General features: G+C 41.6%; 1 long non-coding RNA gene across 1 annotated transcript in view; it reads right to left on the reverse strand.

The window, feature by feature from the left end:
* The window catches only part of LOC132346935 (uncharacterized), a 28,293-nt gene extending 10,632 nt beyond the window's left edge, over window positions 1–17,661 (reverse strand). The window contains exons 1-3 of the long non-coding RNA XR_009496949.1: window positions 16,979–17,661; window positions 13,574–13,768; window positions 1,981–2,127 (exon numbers count right to left, since the gene is read on the reverse strand). This is a non-coding gene — a long non-coding RNA (uncharacterized lncRNA). The remainder of the gene's footprint in view (window positions 1–1,980; window positions 2,128–13,573; window positions 13,769–16,978) is intronic.
* Between the last annotated feature and the right edge of the window lie 1,793 nt (window positions 17,662–19,454).

A 19,454-nucleotide genomic window follows, 5' to 3' on the forward strand; every position in this document is an offset into this window, starting at 1 on the left:
TGACTCTGTAAAAAGCATCTGCCAGCTTTGAATCAGAATTCTTACTTTGACATTTTTCCCACTGAGATTCCTTTCTTCTTCCTTAGTTTCTAGGCATCTAAAATCAGCATACTTCCAAATGTCTTATCTGGGTACACTGGCGCTTCTTATGCAGATAGGGAATAGGAGAGCACTCCCCCAAATGTGAATTATGAAACACCACATTCATGAGATGCTTCCTGAGAAACAAGTTTGGGAAACTCTGTGACTGCCCCACCAGTCACACACACACACACAGACTCACTCACAACTCAACGGCAAAAGAAAGAAGGCAAGAGAGCCTTCAGTAAGAAAGGAGGTTTAACTCCTTTAAATACAAAGTGCTATGTAGTGTTTGATCTTCAAACGGGCTTTGGATTACATACATTAACAATCTATGGGATTAGTGCTCTGAGGTGTACATTTTGTTTTCCCTAATTTAAATGCAACTTGTTGGAAGCAAAGATTAGGGTTGTTAAGCTTTCTCCTGATATCTTCATTATGACTCACAGGCCTTAAAATAAGGAAACAGCAAAAGTTTGTGTGCCTCTCAGGAAGGAGCCAGTGCCTCACAGGTGTATATTTGGAATATAAGCATCATCAGAGAAAAGACTTTCTGTTGCCTCTGCTGGAACAGAGAATTCAACTCTATTTGGCACATCATAGGTGTCTGATGCTTTCTGGTGTAAGAAAGAATGAAGGGTCATTTGATGGGCATTTGTTTTCTCTGAGAACTAGAGCCTCCAGACATGCTGACTAGGTAAAGATGTCCTACACTTTTTTTAGGGCACCTAAGATTTTAAAAATAATAACTAAAATACACAAATAAGAGGCTTAGTGAACACCTAAGATCTCCTGGAAAATTACATAGGGAATTTCATAATAACTATCAAGCAAATGTTTAAAACCTATGATCAAAATAAACATATATAGTCTAAAGAAATCTAGAAAAGAATAACGTAAGTAGAGAAACACATTTTAGATTATGGTATTATTTACCAAAGCATATCTCAGGGAAAGCAAGATTTAGGTAGTATTAACAAATGTTCACAAATGGCTTTATCCTTAAATAAGTTTAGGAATCTTTTTATTGGACAGATTGGAACTAGTTTCTTTAATGTAGAATTCTAAAATTAATTCAACATTCAATCAGTTAATGCAGGAGGAGAAGGGGATGACAGATGATGAGATAGTTGGATGGCATCACCACCCAACAGACATGGGTTTGGGTAGACTCCGTGAGCTGGTGATGGACAGGGAGGCCTGGCGTGCTGCGGTTCATGGGGTCACAAAGAGCTGGATATGACTGAGCGACTGAACTGAACTGAACTGAGACTAATATCTAGAGTGAGTCTCTAATAAGGGAATAGATAGTTTGTGTCATTTCCAAATGTTTTATTTTTCCAAGTATTCTTGCCTGAAGAATTCCATGGACAGAGGAGCCTGGCAGGCTACAGTCCATAGGGTCACAAAGAATCTGACACAACTGAGCTCATACACACACATGTGTGATACCTAATATGTCAAGGGATCTGCTGGACAAAATAGACAACATGCAGTGATAGACGGGTAATGTAAGCAGAGAGATGGAAACTGAAAAAAATCTCTAAGTAAAATGATAGAACCCCAAAATACAGAAAAAAAGAATGCCTTTGAAGGGCTCAGAAACAGACTGGAGAAGTGGAGGAAGGAGTCAGTGAGCTTGAAGACATGTCAGAAGAAAACTTCCCGGACTTAGATGGAATAGCTAAGATCACTGGAATAATTTCAAAAGGTATAAATGTGAATATTTGAAAAACCACAAGGAGAAGAAAGTGAGAACTGATCAGAAGAAATGCTGAAGTACTAATAATTGAGAAATTTCCAAAATAAATTACAGGATACCAAAACAGATCCAGAAAGCTCAGACAACACCAAGCACAGTAATTATCAACAAATATACACCTATGCATGGGGGCTTACCTTGTAGCTCAGCTGGTAAAGAATCTGCTGGCAATGCAGTAGACCCTGGTTCAATTCTTGGATTGGGAAGATCCGCTGGAGAAGGGATAAGCTACATACTCCAGTATTCTTTGGCTTCCCTGGTAGCTCAGCTGGTAGAGAATCCACCTGCAATGCAAGAGACCTGGGTCTGATCCCTGGGTTGGGAAGATCCCTTGGAGAAGGGAAGGGCTACCCACTCCAGAATGCACCTATGCATAATGAATTCAAATGGTAGAAAATCGAAAGTAAGGAGAAAACCTAAAGAAGCAAAGGAAAATGGTTTTACTCCCTAGAGGAGTAAGGATAGATTTTACAGTGGATTTCTCATGAGAGAGCATGTAAGAAATAAGAATGTCATGAAGTAGTTTAAAGGTTGACAGAAAACACCTACACACCTAGAATTCTATATCCAGCAAAATTATCCTTCAAAAGGGAAGTAGAAACACTTTCTCAGAAAAACAAAAACGATGGGAATTCATTGCCAACAGACCTTCCCTACTTGAAATGGTAGAAGAAATCCTTCAGGAAAAAGAAACTCATACAGAATCAAAACTCAGATTACATACTGAATGGAAGAACTTCAGAGAAAATATAAATGAAGATAAAATATTTCTTATACTAAATTGACCTAGCAGAAAACTGCATTTAAATTAAACGTTAAATTAATACTAGTAACAAAAATATTGGGTGATCACAGCATATGGATAGTGAAATAAATAACAGCAGTCCTATGAGGTGTGTGAGGGGAAAATTGGGAATTTTGTATTAGAAGATATATATAGTACAGTGTTACGTGAAGGTGGATATAGATTAGTTAAGTACATATATGGTAAATCCTTTAAATATCTTTGAAAGAATTTTAAATAGAAGTATAACTGATTTTCTAAGAGACCAGATAAAACATAACCATATAAAATTCTCAATTTAACCAGAGAAGAAAGAAAAATGAAGGGGATGTAAAGAAATGCAGAACAATGACAATGAACAGAAAACACATTCAAATATGGTAGAATGGGAGTACACTACATTAGCTCTTTTAAATACAAATGGTCTAAATACACTAATTAAAAGGAAAAGATTATTAGAGGGTATTAAAAAAATTAAAACCAAGACCAAACTACATATTGTCTAATTGATACCTACTATAGAGTTAAATACCCAGGTATGTTTGAAGTTAAGAGATGGAGAAAGAGATGTCTGCTAACACAAAAGACATTTGAAACAGCTACATTAATGTCAGAAAAAGTAGAGTTCAGAGTAGGAAGGTCATTAGGGATAAATACAAGCAATATATGATGATAAAGCAATCAATTCTCCAGGAAGAAATATGGTTGAACCTTGAAGACATTATGATAAGTGAGAGAAGACAGTTACAATAATCATATGCTATACGACCCCATTTATAGAAAAAGTCCAGAGCAGGCAAATCTATAGTGACAGAAAGCAGATCAGTAGTTGCCTAGGGCTGGGGTGGGGGTCGGGAGCAAAAGGGAATGACTGATATTACAAGTAGGGGGCTTTCTGCAGTCATGAAAAGGTCTGCTATTGATTGTGCTGCTGCTGCTGCTGCTGCTAAATCACGTCAGTCGTGTCCGACTCTGTGCAACCCCATAGACAGCAGCCCACCAGGCTCCCCCGTCCCTGGGATGCTCCAGGCAAGAACACTGGAGTGGGTTGCCATTTCCTTCTCCAATGCATGAAAGTGAAAAGTGAGAGTGAAGTCGCTCAGTCGTGTTTGACTCTTAGTGACCCCATGGACTGCAGCCTACCAGGGTCCTCCATCCATGGAATTTTCCAGGCAAGAGTACTGGAGTGGGGTGCCATTGCCTTCTCCTTGATTGTGGTAAGGGTTGCACAATTCTAAATACATTAGAAACCATTGGACTGTGTGTTTAGTATGGGTGAATTGTGTGGTGTGTGAATTACATCTCAATAAAATATTTAAAAATAATAGAGGAAACTAGGTGTGGAACATAGGAAACTCTATGTACCATCTTCCTTTTTTTCCCCCCTGCAAATCTAAATCTCTTAGCATAAAATAACAATGTTTATTTAAAGAAACAAGTCACCAGCCCTGATACCCTGCTCTGTGTTTCTCTTCCACCTTCCAACTAAATGGGCAGGGATGGTAAGAAATTTCCAGAGTCCCTCACTGGAGGAAACTGCTTCCTGCCTGCTCTGACTTCTTTTCCTGGAAAAGAAGCTTCTCCCTTGGCATTAACTACTTTGCATTCCGAAGGTGGAAGTGTCACCGGGAGTCTCACTGCATTGGGTTTCTGAGAAGGAAAAGCCACCCTCGGGCAGCCTCCAGAAGTCAGTAGTGGAGAGAACACAAAACTCTATCAATTATGCATCTGCATGAGAATGAAAGAGAGCACATCGTGCAAAAATACATAATTTGCAAAAATATTTTATTTGCACCTAATTTTCCAATTATGTGTGTGCTTGGAATCACACAGCATTTGCTACTTGCAAATTGTTCCTCTCCTTCATAGCCCTACAGTACCTCAATGAAACTGTACCAAAATATAATTCTATTGAGTTAAGCTAAAAAAATCAAAAGGAAGAGCTAATGTATGTGTGTGTGTACAGAAGAGCTATTATATATATATATATATATATATATATATATATATATATATATATATTTCAGCTAGAGACTTTAATTTAATTGACTTCTCCAAGCCGAGCAAATGATGCATGAACGTACATCTAGATTCAATGTTCAGATTCTTCAATAAAAAGGGAGGGTGTATGGGGAGGCCGTTCCAGATGAGTCGTACAAGAAGCGAAGAATTACAGATTCTGCCTAATATGTGGATTTTCCCCCACTTTCTATTGAACTGCTCGACCTTATCAAATGGCAGGATAATTAAGCCAGCCCAAGGGAGTCACACACACACTGTGGGACACACCCTTTGAGAAGTCCAGATACAATGGTCAGCAGTTTTGGGTCCCAGACTGTTCCACTTGCTTTCCTTGGCGAATGCTGATCAATGAGCCAGTCAGGCTGGATCAAAGGCAGCGTGATGAAATGCCACCATACAAAGTAGTTGACTTCATGGATCTGCCCAAATGAGTCATAAAACTAGTCATCAATACCCTCCATCGTGCTGTCCTGAGCTCACGTTTAGCTCGAGGGATACTCCGATCAAAAGAGCTTACTGTATGATCTCTTTGGCCATTCATTCATCACCTTTACCTTCCAGGAGGAGAGGGTGGGAAAGAGAAGAACACCATTGTCATCACTGAACCAGAGCTCAAGCACTGGTTTCTATGCTTACAGAGGCATAGGGTCTAAAAATGCTTACAATGCAATCTCTTATCAGGAAAAGAGGTGGTGTTGTATTCTGTTTTGCAATTTGTATTTCCATCAGCCTCTATTTAGTGTTGGACATAAAAATCCACATGCATTGAGAAAAAGCAATCCAGTATGTGTCCTTCTTCTGCTGATGCCATTTTTCTAGAAACTAATATTGTTTGTGAGAGAAATATCACTAGCACAGTTTCCTGAGCTGTGAAATCTGCCTTAAGTATATTCAGAATGAAGTGGGGATGTTACTGTGGGGGTATCATGTAGGTGTCCCCCAGAATTCTGCTGGTTGATGACTGGCCCTCAGAGATGCAAAGACAACTGCCTAGGTTCCACAGAGACGGTCCTTCTTCCCTCTTGCTATTATAGACAAGCAGGTATTGTGTTTGAGGATTTTAAGTTGAGAGCTAGCTGTCATTTTGCTTCAGAGGGAGATTACTTGAATTGGCAAATCTTCGATATTTTAAAACATGTGTACATTCTGCAGTCTACAACACATATTGACTACTCAAATTTAACTGTGGAGTTGAAACACAGTCAGGAGTCTCCATATATCACAAAAGCAAATCATTCCATTCGTTTATTCTTCACTGGCTCATTCCTTTAATCAATGCCATGAAGCCAAAGGAATGGAAAACTCATACTTCTTGGGTTTCCCTGGTGGCTCAGTGGTAAAGAATCCACTTACCAATGCAGAGGACACGGGCTTGATCCCTGGTTTCGGAAGATCCTGCGTATCTCAGGGCAACTAAGCCCAAATGCCACAACTATTGAGCCTGTGCTCAGAGCCCGGGAGCTGCATCTACTGAGGTCCATGGACCCTAGAGCCTATGCTCCACAAGAGAAGTCACTGCAGTGAGAAGCCTGCACACTGCAACAAAGACCCAGCACAGTCAAAAACAAACAAATAAATTATATATTTTTTAAAGAAGCCTAATAGTTCTTGGTTTAGGCTGGAGGCTGACATCGGGGGGAAATTCACGGAAAATTGGCATTTGGTTTGGGCCCTGGTGATGTCTGTTGGTGATGGAGACAGGAAAGTACAGGGGACAAGGGGAACCAAGGCACATACACACTTAGGACAGATGTACTAGAGAGATGAAAAGGGAAACAGTACTTTCTCAAGGGCTGTGGATGGAGGTCAGGATGGTCCCAGGTGAGGAAGTCACCTGGGCTTCAGCTTCAGCATCTGTCCTTCCAGTGAATATTCAGAGTTGCTTTCCTTTACGATTGACTGGTTTGATTTCCTTGCTGTCCAAGGGACTCTCAAGAGTCATAGTTCGAAAGCATCAATTCTTTGGCACTCAGCCTTCTTTATGGTCCAGGTCTCACAACTGTACCTAACAACTGGAAAACCATAGCTTTGACTATGCGGACCTTTGTTGGCAAAGTAATGTCTCTGCTTTTTAATACGCTGTCTAGGTTTGTCATAGATTTTCTGTCCACATTCACATGTCTATCTTGAATAGCAGCCATGACAACTGGGCAGGGTGTTGCAAGTGGGGTCAGGGCTGGGCAGGTATCCCTGGTTCTAGAATCTGTTTTCATATCAAAGTCCCTTAGGGTCATGTTAGCCTTTGTGCAAACCCTTTCTCAAATATGCATCACCTTTGCTTTAAAGTCACCCTCAGAGGTTTTCATGGTTACATGCCCTGTGCTTGTGTGGTTTTGTTGTGCTGGCTTTGGGTTATAATTCTACATGTCCTTACTAAATCTCCTTGGCAAAGCCACCCCAACAATTCAGATTGTAGGCTTGGATTTTTTTTTTTTTCTTTTTCTCAGGATCTATGAACTAAAGTTCTCATTGTTCTTCCTGGCTCCAGATCACCCTGGGTAATAATATGGAACAGGGTGGGAGCTGTATTAGTGACCTGCAGCTGCCATAATAGGTCACCAGAACTTGTTGGCTTCAGACAACAGAACCAGGCACGTGCTCTCTCACTTTTCAAGAGGGCAGAGGACTGCAGTTCAGCCACCAGCAGGGTTGTGCTCCTTCGGCAGGATCTAGAGCACCTCTCTGTACAACACCCAGGGGCTGGGGATCCAGGTGTCCTTGGCTTGTGGCTACCTCACTCTAGTCTCTGCCCCTCTCTTCAAATGGTCTCCCCTTCTCCTGTCTGGGTCCACATCTTCTCTTCTCTTCTATAAGGACATTTGTCACTGGATCGGGGGCCCACTCAGACAATCCAGGATGACCTCACCTCGGGAGTATTAACTGAATTATGTCTGCAAAGACCCCTTTTCCAAATAAGGCAATATCCACAGGTCCCAGGGGTCACACTGTGGATCTTTTGGGGGACATCATTCAGCCATCTTGGAGAAGGCAATGGCACCCCACTCCAGTACTCTTGCCTGGAAAATCCCATGGACGGAGGAGCCTGGTGGGCTGCAGTCCATGGGGTCGCTAAGAGTCGGACATGACTGAGCGACTTCACTTTCACTTTTCACTTTCATGCATTGGAGAAGAAAATGGCAACCCACTCCAGTGTTCTTGCCTGGAGAATCCCAGGGACAGGGGAGCCTAGTAGGCTACCCTCTATGGGGTCGCACAGAGTCGGACATGACTGAAGTGACTTAGCAGCAGCTGCAGCAGCAGCATTCAGCCATCTGTAAGTCCCAAGACAAGATCAGCATTCTTATCAGAGTATGCACTATAAAGTTAGGTGCTACTGTTAAGACTTCAGTGAGACTTGATTCTCCCCGGAAATATCTTAATTCCCCTTTGATCATTTTCTCAGTTGGCTTGTAGTCATAGGATGTGATTACGAAGAAATGGAATAATATTTTTTTGTAAAAAAAGATCCTGCCAAAATGCACATAAAAATGAGTAATGTTGGCCTAAAATATGTTACTTGGAATGTTTTCCAACTAGACCATTTTTTTTTTTTTAATCCTTAGAACCATTTTAAAAATTACATTAGACAAACCAATGTTCTTATTTTAGAGCACATCTTTTGCTCAAAGTGTCCAGACCCTGAACTTCTTTTTCCACACCTAACTTCACCATGTCTCTTATGTATCTTCTAGGACTGAACTTTAAATAAAATAAAATTAATGCCCTGTTTGAAGGATATTGCCACAATAAGCCTCCCGCTACTAACTGATCAAGGCTGAGGATTTGCTAAGAACTTTTATGATTGCCAGAAGGCTAGTCAGTGTTGAGATAAGAGTTGCTGAGACCATCTTCTCTTTTAGATATTTGACTTCACTTTAGCTGTGTTTTCTAAGGAAATTTTAATAGGTTTTGTTGGTGATTTATTTTTTCCTTTGTACAGTGTTTGAAAATCCTGCCTGAAAATCTGAGTCTGCAATGTACTTACCATCTGCTCAACTTGGAGTGTGTACATTTCATCTTGAGCTTCAAGAGGACACCTGCCTCCCTTTAAGCTGCTGGTCAGTCCTAGGGTTTGATGGACATTTACAGAAACAGATGTGAGCCTTCTTAGCAGAAATGGCCCTGGGCACAGACTGGCTCCTGTGTCAAGGTGAGCCACCCACTGTGATTGCAGCGGGCACCACCCGGAGTGACACACCCCAGCTCCCCCACAAACTGGTCATGCATGGCAAAGAAAACTAACTGAAAAAATAAGGGTAGAAATAAGTCTCAGGAAACCTCACTGTATTCCTATTGAAACATCATAACCTCTTTGAAAAGACAAAAATTTTCATATTCAGTCAATCATCCCCACTCCACAATCAAATTCCAAACACAATGGAATCGAAAGGAGAAGATGGAATTATTTATAGCATTGACTAGAAATATATTCTCTTGTTCTGAGCATAGATACAGAATCCAAGATCAAATATCAGCAAACTGAATGCTGGTACATAAGAGCGTGGACATACACATGCCCCAACACGTACACTCTATGAATCATAAGACAGGTGTTCATCTACCATTTGTTGTTTTAATATAAAGGAACATAAGAATTCAATTCAACTTAGTAGCACATTTTTAAAAAACAGTCATATCAACAGATATAGGTAATATAATTCAATATACAAAGATGAGTTTTTAAAAAACAGGCAAATTAGGAATAAAAGCAAATACCCTTAACACAATAAAACCCCAAGCAAATACAGACTGTTTTGAAATGATTACAGCCAAGGTCAAGGCAAAATTCCCTCCTCATTATTTATTAAGTAAAAATAAAAACCCATGGAGGAATTAGTTCAGGGTCAAACAAACTAGCCACTGGAACAAAATAGGAAGTCCAGGTATAAAAACAGTCATAGGGGCAGTGGCATGAGATGGAGTGCCCTGTATAAGTTGGGGAGAAGTGATGGGCATTCTATTAACATAAATGGCACCAGCATCTTCACCTTCCTGGCTGACAAATGGACTATTACATCCTTACTTTTCATCATACCCAAACGTCAATTCAAAGTTGACTGTAAACTTAAATGTGAAGTGAAACCATTTCAAGCAAAACAAAGCAATCCCGTTAGGTAAATGGTAGCAGCCTATTTAATGATTTTGAATGGAGACAAATTTCTTGATTTGGACTAAAAAGGCACAGACCACCACCAAAACAAATGCTACCACATTTAATTACATTTAAATTTAAAGTATCTGTCAAATGTAAAATACCTTAAGTAAAACAAAGACAGACACATTCTGGAATTATGTGCTAATAGTTTGTTAAATGATGGGGGAGAAATATCTGAGTATGAAGAGAAAGGTACTAAGAGTCAGAAGAAGAACAAAACAAACAACCGATGGAAAACAGACAGTCCATAGAAGAGGAAATCTAGAGCAGTAGACACAGAAAAAGATGCAGACTCACTAGTAACTAAAAATGTACAGATTAAGACCGCAGAGATGCTCTTTATCATTCATCCATCAGAAGCGGAACTTCTGTCCTCTGCTGGGGGACAGGGTGGCTGGAGGAGGAGAACCAACTGGCGACATCTGTAAGGGATACTCCACCATCCAAGTATTTCATAAATTCAACTCCTAGGGACATAGCTCATAATATAGTCTATGCCCATCTCTTTGGCCCTTTTCCCAGCACTAATTCTAGGGACAAATGGCTGGGTCTGGGTTACTTAGAACAACCCTGACCATGGCAGGCTTTGAATCGTGGGCATCAGTCTAAGAGAGGGGGTCTTGAGTGAATCCTCTGAGAAGTGTCCACTGCAGACCTGACTCTGAGATGTTTACTCTGAGTACTTGCCAGGCCCCACATTCTCCCTGTTTCCCCTCCTTCCAGTTTCTCCAGGGACTGGTTTTATGATTTTCAACAGGAAAGAGCAGGGATCATCAGCCTGGAGCTGTGGAGCCGACGGTTATTAATTACAAATGAAACAATTACAAAAATATTCACAGGATACAAGGTTATATGTTATTACACTGATTAAATAAAAGGCTACTCTCCAAATCCACAGTAAACATCAATATTTTTGCTTCCCTTTCACTGTTAAGTACTTTTTTCCCCCTTATCTTTAACCTCAACATTATTAAAAGTGCACCAGGAATCTATTTAAAAAATCTCACTGTGACATTTCTGCAGTAAAAAAAAATGACCTTACCATTTTACGGGTGCTGCAATCATTTGGCAGCATACAACATTTTTTTTTCCTCCCCCAGTAAATCAACATTCTAGAAAATGCTTGTTTAAAACTCTTTATTCGATTGTCATTTGTAAGTGGGCCAGTGCTTCCAATCACAGAGAATGAAGAATGGCTAAATTGCAGACAATTTCCATGCTCAGGTGTCTTGCAAACTGTCTTTCATCTTGATCATGCCTCACATTTCATTTCCAAGGTGAGCTGAAACCTTCGCTGGGCTCAGAACTGTGTCTTAAGAGCCGAGGGTACAAGAGAATCCACAAGCTAATGAACAGAGTTGAAAAGTGACTATGTCACTGCAGGCATAAATCAAACTTTTTTTCCCAAATGATTTGTGTTCAGCTTGTTCTTTCCTCATATTGCCTCTCAAATAATAGAAATAGAGTGTGTGGAATCCTTTTGTCTGTATCAGAAAGCCACAAATGATGGCCCCGTACCCGTCTATCAACTGGCGGGAGCGAAGATGGGAACCATGGTTGCGCTGGTGTCACAGCTTCTGCTGTTGGTGACGGTGATGGTGAAGTTCATGAAGATGAGGATGACAATGGTGGTGATGCTGATCAGTGTTTATAAAACCTGCAGCATCTGCATATTTGGGGTTGAAAGCTTTTCTAGATACCCTGCTGATCACTCTGTTCACCTGTTTCCCTTAATCCTCACAAGAGCCATATGAAGTAAATCTTCCTATTATTACCACCATTAGGAGTCGTAGTAATACCTCCACTAAATGGATAAGAAAAGTAGGCTCGGTGAATGGACACACCCATTCACCTGATTAGGGTTAGCTGTTTTGCAGAAATCCAGAGGGGAAAGAAGGATCAGGCCAGTGTAACTGCAAAATGGGCCTTTGTTAACAAAAACATGCTTTAAATTCCTCATAAAATTTCCCCTTTATAGGAGACACACCAATCATCATTTCTCTCACATGTTCAATATTAAATCAACACTTAAGGAATGCAGATCAAGCCTTTACCCTCAAGGTACGTTGGCCATCTGATGCTCAGAGCTGACTCATTGGAAAAGACACTGATGCCGGGAAAGATTGAGGGCAGGAGGAAAAGGGGGCGACCGTGGATGAGATGGTTGGATGGCATCCCAAACTCAATGGACATGAGTTTGCACAAACTCTGGGAGATAGTGAAGGACAGGGAAGCCTGGTGTGAGGCAGTCCAAGGGGTTGCAGGGGTGGACATGGCTTAGGGACTCAACAGCAACCACAAGAGGCATGGTGGGTAACTCTGCTTTTAGCATCAGCCCTGCCAGCACAGAACTCACTGGTAGAAGCAGTGCATTAAAAAATCTGCTGCTGACATGGATAAATGCAAATCTAGGGGCTGTAGACTCCACCCTGTGCCCACAGCTGAGAGGCCCAGGGAAGACACCAGACTCTGCACCAGCCAAAGTCTGCCTCCTGGACAGAAAATTGGGAAGGTGAGACCAAGGAGGCTTAAAGAGGCTGGTCACAGAGCTTCAGCGCTTGGGCCACCTCCCTGGCCAGCCAGTACCACACACCTACAGGATCTTATGGCAGAGGGAGAAGTCAAGAAGGAAGCAGAGAGGGGGACCCTGGGGCCTTGGGGTGTGCGGTGGGGACCTCCTGATCTTCCACTGCCAGTCCGTGGGGCCTGACTGGAGACTGTCTGATCTTTAAACAACCTTCCTCCCTTTTCCTGAACTAGTTAGGGTGGAATTCCATCTTGTCTAGCTCAACAGTCTTAGAAAAAAGTCTGTTATCGTGGATATACTGCCTAAAAATTTCAGTATATGCATTTTTGAAGTTGAACTAAAATTATTCCTTTGGAAATAGTTTTCCTTTTACCTCAGTGATTCTCTTAACTTTGGTTGAGAAAGGTTCTCCCCTGAAATAAATGCTACATTAGACATTTCAGGAAAAACGATGGGCACACCCCCCATTCTGCAGCCTGCGGTCTACTTGGAGGAGACAGATGGGTAGACAAGGACCAGAGGTGATGTGGAGCTCGCCTGTGGGTTGGTGTGGGCCTTGGACACCAGATGCCTGGGCACCTGAGTGATGCCCAGGTAGAAACCACACCCAAAGGTCCTGGAGAGACAGTCTGATGCCCTCTAAACAAACAAAGAGTCCACATAGCATGCCTGAAACACATTAGAAACTTTTTCCAGATCAGCCTTGGATACAATCAAGTCAATAGGAATAATCAAGAACTCACACAGGAAGTGTTTCAATAAAGTGTGTTTGGCCATCACATCAGAGCTGACTATCCCCTCCGGAACCTCTCTGGTTCCGGGTCTCCACTTAAACCCCATCTTGTCACAGAGGCAATTCCTGACCAACCGTGAGCACACACAGCATCCTTCTCCACCCATACACTCATGCTCTAGCCCTTGGCCCCACTTATTTTTTTCTTCTAAGCATCTATCACGCCTGTGTGCTTGCATGGTTCCCCTCTTCCAGAATGTCAGCTCCCTGGAAACCTGGGCTTCTCAGACCTGGATGCTGTGTCTACAAGCCCTGAGAACCCTGCCTGGTGCCTAATGGGCTTTCCACAAATACCGGTTGAGTCAATAAATTAATCTTAAAGAAAACGTGATTGTAGACCCACCAACAACAGTCAAACTCCAACAACAAGCCAGCAACCCTACACCACCAATGTAACAACAGCACATAAGATATGCCTCAGCCGACATGGTTCATGGTGGTAACTTTACCTGATCTGCAGGATGGCCCCGTGAGTGGGTAGGAGGGTCCTCATTTCCAGGTGAGCCAATGGAAGCTCCTCAGGGTGACATGAGTGACCCACTCAGCACCTCTCAGACTCCGCAGTGAGGTCTGTGGCAGGAACAAGATTCCCTTCCAGGTCCGTTTAATTCCAAAGCATGAGTCTGTAGCTTTCCCTTCTCCACCTGCGGAAGGTAGAGTTCAAGAGGTTTAATAGATTTTCGCGATTTCCGGAATGGTTTCCACAGATCTAATTGATTTTTTGTCTCCATCCCATCCTGTACAAAGGCCTCAGGGTTCCATGTGTCCTCAGGTTCTGGGGACACCCCCTAGGGATCTCCAGAGGACACCCCCTGCCTCTCTCCACCAGCATTTGAAGCAGCAGCCACTCATGAACACCAGACTCCACTGGAGGTGCCATTTCCATAGGAAATGGGTTTAACAGGGGCATCGTTCCATATTTGTGCTTTTAAACAGTGGACTGAAGTCTGCACTGAGATTTGATTGGATTCAGATTTCTGCAACACAGTTCCCAGATCCATCATACGAAACCCAGGTGTTCATGCTTCTGATCTCTTTGTATGTTGGGTTTTCTTAGCAACACACTCCAAAGACCCTAAAGATATGGGAAATGTCACTAAATTCTTTCCCCTTTATGCTAGTTAGTTAGGTTATTATTTTCTCTTTTAAAAAAACAAACAGAAAGCCAACAACTCATTATTTCAAATGGAATTTGAAAAAATGTGATTTCTGAGAAAGGTTTTTGTTCTGGTTTAGTTTTTGCCTCAAGGGACACGGAGGTGCTAATTCTCCACCCCGGCTATCCTCGCATCCCGCATCCCCCCGTGCGGGGGTTAAAGTTCCTTCTGCCTCCATTCCCTTCCCACCCACGTGTGGTGCCCTTCCCCGACAGACATATAGGCGCCTCATGGTGACCCTTCACTTCAGTCTGACTATCTAAGGAACTTTCCAGGCTTTAATAGCTGACTACTTCTCATCACTCAATTAACCTTTTATTGGTTAAGGTTTTCTCACCCAATATTCCAGATTTACTTTCCTCCCTGGAGAGCGTGTAGGCACAGTAGTACTAATGGTATGACCATATGTTCAAAAGAAATAGCTTATTAGAAGCATTGTTGCCTGAGAAACACAGGCTGATATGTTTTTCCACTCAATTATACTTTTCCATAAATATAATTTCAACTTGGTTTTCTCCTAGGCTTAAATACAAAATAACCATCTAACTTGCCTGATGCACTTTCAGAATCAAAATAGTAAACTATATAATTTTTTTTGGTTTGTTTTCCATATTATGACCTGCCACCTGAGGATAGGTCCCCCTAGGCTAATGAGCATGAAGCTTACAATCCTTTAAAATACCTTGGCACACAAATATTGTTTGTGGGAATGTAAAATGATGCAGCCACTCAGGAAAAATATTTGGTAATTTCTCATAAAACCGACTATGCAACTACCATACACCCCAGCAACTGCAGTCTTGAATATTTTCCCCAGGAAAATGAACACTCATATGTATATAAAATCCTGTGCATGAGTGTTCATAACAGCTTTACATATATCATCCCCAAAGTGGAAACAATCGAGATGTCTTTCAGTGGATAAATAATTAAACAAATGAGGTCCATCCACATGGATGCGCACACAAGAATTAAGAGAAAGCTCGAGGGAATTAAGTGAAAAAAAGTCAATGCCAAGAGATAAGACTCCATATTCTATTTATACAAGGTTCTTGAGACAACAGCGATTAGAAATGGAAATGGAACTGGTTGTTTCTGGGGATAGAAAGAAGGGGAGGAGGTTTGAAAGGACGAAGGAGAGAATTTTGTGCTGATGGAAATGTTCTGAATTTTGACTGTGTCAATGCCTCCATTTTGACAGTGAGTTTACTATATTTTGCAAGATGTTACTGAAGGGTAGCAGAATACGGCACTCCAAAACATGCCACTTTGGTAAAGAGATTATTTTGAACTGAAGGCAGCTGAGAAGCAGCAGATACAATAAAGGCTCTCTGTCCTCTTTTATTTCCCTAAAAGCAGGACATACATTTATAAAGATGCATCCCCCATCATCTAGGAAGGACAGAAAACAATGACCAGAGGCCACTCGAGACTATTATCTGCCCAGAGATAGCAGCAGGGGAATGTACATAACCAACATTAGCATATATATCTTTTCTTCCACTAGTTCTCTTATATATTTATTAATGCATGCATGCATGCTAAGTCATTACAGTCATGTCCAACTCTTTGTGACCCTTTGGACTGCAGCCCTCTAGGCTCCTCTGTCCATGGGATTCTACAGTAAAGAATACTGGAATGGGTTGCCATACCCTCCTCCAGGGGCTCTTCCTGACCCAGGGATTGAACCCGTGTCTCTTACATCATCTAATTGACTCTTTACCACTAGCGCCACCTGGGAAGCCATATATTTATTAATATTTTCCTACAATTTTCTGCTCTTAGAAATTCAAATTCCTTTTTCCTTTGTCTTGACACTTCTTTACAAAGTGTATTCTGTTGTTAAGATGTTATAGAAACCCAATTCTAACCACCTTTTAGAGTTACTTTCCACTGATTACTCCCCTGGGTATGTGCCGTGCACATGTTAATAAGCTTCTGTTTGTTTTTCTCTTGTTAATCTGTCTTTTATTGTTCTAATTTGCAGCATCCCAGCCAAGGAACCCAAGATAGATAAAGGAAAAAGATGTTTTTCTCCTAGTTACAACTAGGGAAATCTGGACAAAGGGTATGCAGAATCTCTTACATTACAATTTCCTACAATTGTATGTGGATCCACAATTACCTTAAAATAAAATTACAAAAACATTAACAAATTTTTCTCTAAATGGCAATGTTAAATTTTCTTACCAGACAACAGTTTAAAAGCCAAACTGTAAGACTAAGTCCAATAGCTTAATTTCTGAGAATCAAATAGGCATTTATCTACAAAAGAAACTTTCAAAACCCGCCCTTAAAAGTGATGACAAGTTCTAACTAGAGATTAAAAAAAAAAGTTCTTTCTTGATAGTTCCACTTCTTTTCAACTCTGCTCTGGGCCAAGTAACCACTGAGGTTAATTCAGATTAGGTGTTAATGTTTGATCCGAAGTCAGGTGTTACCTCTCCTAGCTACTCTTTGCATTTCATTGGAAAGTTTAAAGTTATCCCAAGGGGAGTTTTAGGGGAAGCACAGACAGGTGGGGACATTTTTTTGATGCCCCTCCAGCCCACAGAGATGACCCCCTTGGCTACCAACCACCTGACACTGTCCTGTCTGAACTCAGGATTGCTGACATCCAGGCAAGGTTGGACCAGCTGGCTGCCTGGCCAAGGGTCTTGCTGAGGTGCAGTGGGCTCTGCTTCCTCTGTGACTCACATTTAAGTCTGTAACGGAGTTTTTCTCCTGGCGAGGCTGCTGTCTTCATTCCTGCCTCGTCTGCTGGGCGTTCGATCTTGAGGATCAGGTTGGAAGTTGATGCTTTGATTGTCTTTGATGTTTTCAAAGGCAGGAAAGGCTGTCATCTTTTCAAGTGGCACTCAGCTCTAGGTAAAGAATGTTTCTGATTTCTGGAGTGTCTATCAGAGGCAATTATACCCTGATTGACCCGTTTGCCATTCAAATGTCTCCTAACACTTGCTCCCATGTTGGGAGTGAAGATCTTATTTCTATTCTTCTACTCAAGCCTGCCTGCTTTGAGAGTTCACCAGAGTTCTAAACTTTGGGGATGAAAAGCACCAGATGGTTGGTATTTTTTTTCTGCACAGCTGACATTTTTCAAAATCAATATTTTAAGCCCAATACAGAGAACACAGAATCTTGTCTTTATTTCAAAACAGGTATGAAAAATAGCCAATCTGCATAGATACAGTGACAAGTGCTAGATATTCAAAGACAGAAAGAGACGTGGCTCTTGCCCATGAAGAATTTACAGTCTGGATGTGTGGTAGGGTGGGGTGGGGCAGTGAGGGTCCCGAAGATGAACATTATGACACACAATGGGCACACAGAGTGTTGTGGTCGCTGTGTTCCCATGTCCTTGACACTTAGAGGTATTAACTTCAAGGGTGCCTTCACCCAGGCAAATGATACTCCTCTTAAAAATTAATTTGTCATTGATTATTAATCAGGATCGGAGAATGCAATGGCACCCCACTCCAGTACTCTTGCCTGGGAAATCCCATGGACGGAGGAGCCTGGTAGGCTGCAGTCCATGGGGTCGCTAAGAGTCGGACACGACTGAGCAACTTCACTTTCACTTTTCACTTTCATGCATTAGAGAAGGAAATGGCAACCCACTCCAGTGTCCTTGCCTGGAGAATCCCAGGGAGGCGGGGCCTCGTGGGCTGCTGTCTATGGGGTTGCACTGAGTCGGACACGACTGAAGCAACTTAGCAGCAGCAGCAGCATTAATCAGGATATACTTTTCTCCCACACCCATATGATTTTATTGCCTGCTTTCCCTCTGGGGCATTTCCTCTTTCATTACTGGTTTTTTGTGTGTGTAATTTTAAAATTCTCCATTGGGGAGTAGCTCCAATGCACTAAGACCTAGAGTTTTAACCTCCCTGCACATTCAGATTTGGAAGGACAAGAAATGTTGATAAGATGTTACTAACAAGCCCACTCTCCCCCTGTCATTTATTTTCCTTCTCTCTCTAGGAGTAACCAGGGTCTTGATGTTTAAAGACAGTTTCCTCCGTATGCTTCTTTTTCTATTTTTTATATATGTATGTTGGAGAAGGCAATGGCAACCCACTCCAGTACTCTTGCCTGGAAAATCCCTTGGACGGAGGAGCCTGGTGGGCTGCAGTCCATGGGGTCACAAAGAGTCAGACACAACTGAGCGACTTCACTACTTTCACTTTTCACTTTCACTTTTCACTTTCATGCATTGGAGAAGGAAATGGCAACCCACTCCAGTGTTCTTGCCTGGAGAATCCCAGGGACGGCAGAACCTGGTGGGCTGCTGTCTATGGAGTCACACAGAGTCGGACACAACTGAAGCGACACAGCAGCATGTATGTATGTATCCATCACATGTAGTTTGTATGTTTTATTTGTAACTAAAATAAAGTGTATCAGATTATTTATAACCATTTGAAGTTTGCTTTTTCTCCCACACCACCTTATGCTTTTGATGTTTTTTAGATGGATCAATATTTATACCAAATCGCTTCAGTCTCTAAAGCAAAGGTTGGCAAACTTTCTGTTCAAGGATAGAAGGTATGTATGGAAGACTTTGTGGCCATAGGGAGCTTGCTGATGTCTGCTCTTCAGTATTCCATTGCAGACCAGAATTTGTATACATTTCCTTATTATTTTTTAAAAATCGCTCTCAATATTTTATATTATTAAAAAAAATGCATCACTAAACCTACAAACACACTGTCTTCTCGTGCAAGTGTAAAGAGGTGGAGGGTATTTATCTGGAAATTGTTTGTTTGACTTTCCTTTCCATGAACTGTGAGAGCAGCTCTATCCACAGTAGATGGCATGTCAGCAGAAAAATGAATATCATTGGTTTTATACCAGCCAGTGCAATCAGGACAAGAAAAAGAAACATTTTTTTAAGGTGTTGCGATGTCAGGGGTAATTTGTAACCATAGTGATACAGAGATTATGCTGAAGGATTTAATCCTTCCATCATTCCTTCAGTGAGGATCTGCAAATGTAAAACTGGTAGTTTCTTTATGTCTGAAAAGTTCTTTATCCACCCTCATCCTCAAACAAAGGTGTATCTGGGTACACATTGATAGAAACTTATGATTTCACAATTGGAAGCTTTCTTTGTCTTCTAGCTTATCGTGTGCTTGATGAAAAACATGTAGTACCTAATTGTTATTTCTTTTAA

The sequence above is a fragment of the Bos taurus genome, chromosome 13 (genome assembly GCF_002263795.3).
Source record: "Bos taurus isolate L1 Dominette 01449 registration number 42190680 breed Hereford chromosome 13, ARS-UCD2.0, whole genome shotgun sequence".
Lineage (NCBI taxonomy): Eukaryota > Metazoa > Chordata > Mammalia > Artiodactyla > Bovidae > Bos > Bos taurus.